Genomic DNA, 4,663 nt, shown 5'->3' with positions numbered 1-4,663 from the left:
CCCATTCCATATATATAAGAGTCTATATTTAATTAGTTCTTTTTGATCACTTAATTAATTCTAAATTAATTCTTGATCAATACTAATTAAATAATATGATTCCATATTAATATATTAGAACTTATAATATATTAATATAAATCATAAATATATTATTCTCAAAAGACTATCCATATAAATTGTGCCGGTGAACTGCAACCCAAATGGACCATGCCGGGTCGGGTCAAGTACATACCAAATATAGTTATGGACTTAGACATTAATCCAACAGTCTCCCACTTGGATAAGTCTAAAACTATTATTGAGTATGTCTTCAAAACCTAACTGGCAATCGTAGCTCTTAAAGCCACTGTCGAACTCTGACCTTGTCAATGACTTGTCCATTAGATAAGGGATCATATATTCCTCCATTCTAGATATCATATGGACTGAGACATGGATTATAATCATTCTCTCTGTCCATTTGTTGTTTCCCGATTTTCGATTTATGATGACTGACTGATTGAACAAATCAAATCAGTCCTGGCTTGGCCAAGCACTCACATGTGTCATCGCTAAATCATCGAGGGGCCCACAGATATCGCTTTTATCCCGAAGGTAAAAGGAATGGATAAACTTCGACTCATATGGCTTGTTCTACTACTTGTTGAATCATACACAAAGGCACGTTTTATAACATTGAGTTACCAAATGCGTTTTCGTGCAATCAATGTATAACCAACTCATAGTAACAACTCATATCTCTAGGTTTGAAGAATATAAGATATTATCGTCTCATGATCACTCGTGATAAAATCCATGAAGTGATTCAAATGAGCGCGGGTTGAATCCAATACTCATAACTTATGAGCACTCATGAGTGTTGTAGCACCACTTTGTCCACCAACTTGGACCTCTACAAACCAACCCATGACAGTCTTGATTCATATCTACTTCCAACATATGACCGACTGTGGATGGTTTGAATAACTTAATCATTCAGGAAGAGCGACTTAGTTATTCTGGAAGTCAAAACATGCAAAGTGAAACACAAGAATAAATGAATCAAATATGGTATCAAACCCTATGAATATAAATAAACACTTTTATTTATCACCATACTGATTACTCATTATTCATTGTTTCGGTTTTATCAACTTTATACTTGAATTAAAAACACTAGTTGTCCCATGCTCCAAGCATGTACACTATGTTTTTCTTAAACAATAGCTTTGCCATACACCAAGTATGCACTCTATGTTTGTCTATGATCCTTACTTTGTGAAATAAACCACTTGAACATAATTTCATGATTCTAATTTCACACTCCCAAATTCTTATCGAAAAATGTGAGAATTTCAAATTCCTATCATTTATCGAAATCTGTTTAGATTTTAAACTTATATGCACTGACCCTCCTGTAATGAATATGTACAAAGTCACAAAGACTTGTCAACAGTCATTATAAGGTATTCCAATGGAGATGCTTCTTGCATTACGTTTTCTAATCTTACACAGATAACTTCCACCTATGGAGACAACTCCATATTCTCATTTTGACTATCACTTCTGAATAAGAGATGCCTCTTTTCAGAATATGTCAATATGGTCCTTCCAAAATTAGCACTATACTTCCAACTGTCCCTGAGCAACCAATCTTTGGTAAACCTCAGATTGTCCTCGACAATTGCTTAATCATTTTAGTCATATCCAATTCTAGACCTTTTCCCTTCTTAATGCCTCTGGGCATTTGGAAAAATTTAGAAATGACAAATATTATAGTACATGCAATCGATCCTGTACCCAAAGCAAATGGTACACGATTCATGATGTCTCACATAAAGACATGATTCTAGACCAGTCTTTTGCTACAATATTTTTATTTGCCATGTTTTCAAAATTTGACTATGAAGAGGGATGCCATAATCATAATCGAATTTTGAGAACGCAATATATAGAATTTCCTTAAGTTGAACCAATCCAACATGAAATTCATATATATTCTTGACTAAAGATGATTAAGGTCTCAATCTAAGCCTTTAGAACTGAAATGAAGTATATCCTCTCCCTTAATTATAGCAAAACAACTTTTTCAATCCCTGCAGCCTCACGAATTGAAACTTTTGTTTTCTATAATTAACATTGCTAACTTGCAACACTAACAATAATTATCATGTTCCCACTAACATGATGATTATTAGCATAACACTTATGCTCCCACTAGCTTTGACATGTACTCAGAAATCAGCTGGACTTCTAGAAATCAATACTTTATTGACTTTCTTACCAAAGTTCAGATTTCTAATACGATATGCTTTGATAAAACTTTATCAAAATCATACACCTTTCCTTAGATAGCATGCATGTGTGTCTAAACAATTTCAGAACTATGAAAAGGGATGTCGTAATCATAGTCTCAATTGTTTAGACCTTTTGCCATCTGCTTCAAATCTACTTGGTGGAAGTGTTTCCTCACCATCATTTTCATGAATCGGAGAGAAACCTTATGACCCTTAGACTTTATGGTGTATGTGTTCTTATCCATGTGAATCGTCAAAACCATAGTCACAAGACAAGGATAATGACAAATCCAAACTCATATGGACTGAACTTATGCAATCTTAACTTCTTGCCACCTGGCAGTACAGGGCCTGCCATTGCTTCCAAGTTGTTATGCAACCAATTGAGAACTTTCAGAACTCCTATGCAAAGCCAACTTTAACTGGAATGGGCACAGAATATGTCAACACGATAGGTTATAAACCTCAAGTCTTGTGCTAGTGAAGAACCTCAGGTTTTATTCTTGATTAGTTCTTGAAATTCTTTTTAGGATCTTTAAGACTCCCACTATCCTCTTGACATATAAGACTATCTTGCCAAATATTCAAGAGATAGTGCAGATTCTTTATCAAGACAAACACTTCACACAATTGGCCTTAGTTGGTCTTTGTTTTATCCAAAACATCACAACTTACCAATTTCAAATGTACAAGAGTAGGACACTTTTACTCTTACATTTGACAAGTGTTTTAAACCTTTCTCTAAGATATGTCACTCAAGTTACAATCTTGGAGTATGACTCTAAGAATTGTTTTGGAACGAAGTATGACTCATCTTCCTGATCTAACCATTTCAATAATTCATGACTCCTCTTCTTAGTCATAAGAATGCACTAAGATGACCTTTAGAGGACTAATTGTGATATGATTTATAAATCATTAAGATGATCACAAACATGATACTAAAGTACTCTCCCATTTTTTCAGATTTGAGAAACTTTTATCTTTCTGCCTAATTTGATTCTTCCCATTCGTTCTGCCATACATTGAGACTTTTCCAATGTTTCAGAATTATACTTAAACTTGTAAGTATAACCATATTTACTAAACTTTAGTAAATCAAATATCTTAACGAGCTTTGTGGTGGACATGACAGTGCACAAGAATGTGTACTCGATCCCTTTAGTCCTTCACTTGACTCACACATCCATGTGAACAAGTAATTAGTCTTGATTTTCCAATGCTTGAAAGTTCTCATTCATCATACTATTCAACTTGCATGATTCCAAGTTTCGGTCCAATTGAAACTTGGGTGATGAGGAACTTTCCTGATTTGGTAAATTTAGACACTACCACAAATGAAAGAATCAAATCCATTTTCCAATATTGCTGTCAGTGGAATCATATAAGCAACAATTTTCCACAAATGCCATTGTAAGGATACTTCAAATAAACAAAATTAAACATTTTTCTTTTATTTTAAAACTTTGCGGAAAAACTTATCCTTACAATCCACATGGAAAATTGTTGTTATCTATTCCTTAGCAATATATCATAACTTATTAAGCAACTGCTCAAAATTCTGATGCGATCGAAATCCACCTTCGCGATCAGAATCAGCATATACTTCGTTTAAGATTTCTCTCTATTCTTTGATTCTTAAAACATCAACATGTGACCCATTCACATCATGTAATGAGGATCTCAGAATAGAACTTAACAGAGTTAGATAATGGACTCTACCTGATGTAGAGTCAAACTTACTGACTTTAACATCCTTAGGTAAATTTGGCAGCTTTGCAATCAACACCCCTTCCTTTGGCAAAATAAACATATGGACCCTTTGGTAATGGGACTATATCAGACTTAGCCTTTCTCTTTACCATTTGGTCAACCGGGTTGACTATGGCCAATCCCTTTCCATTGGGAAGAGAATGCTTTTTCTGGATTTCCAGTGTCACCATTGTCACTGTCCATAAAGTTTTTGGGAAGTTGATCTTCTAATCAAATTTGCTTCACTATCGTTCCAAATCATTGCTAATTCAGCAGCACCAAGCAAATAGATATGATCATTAAGGTTCATGTCATAGTCTGTATCATAGTAGTCCCAAAGGAACTCACTATGTGACTTAGAAAGTGATTGAACATCCAACTTTCTCAAGACTTTGAAACCCAACTCTCCCTGCTTGTCAATATGTGACTTCATCTCTAAGATGTGATCACACATAGACCTTGCTTGCCATTAGGGCTTGAGTGACCTTGAACTTGTGGGTTAGGGAGAATAATTGGAGGAGGTGGAGGAAGAGAAGTATGACTTCCATGAGCCAAACTCGGGAAGTCATATTCATTAGGAAAGCTTGGTTTGGGAAGATCATTGTTGTCTAAACCAGACATCAACAATGGGA

The sequence above is a fragment of the Lactuca virosa genome, chromosome 4 (genome assembly GCF_052849685.1).
Source record: "Lactuca virosa cultivar CGN04683 chromosome 4, Lactuca_virosa_CGN04683_v6, whole genome shotgun sequence".
In the NCBI taxonomy this organism is placed as follows: domain Eukaryota; kingdom Viridiplantae; phylum Streptophyta; class Magnoliopsida; order Asterales; family Asteraceae; genus Lactuca; species Lactuca virosa.
Note: the sequence above shows the minus strand (reverse complement) of the source record.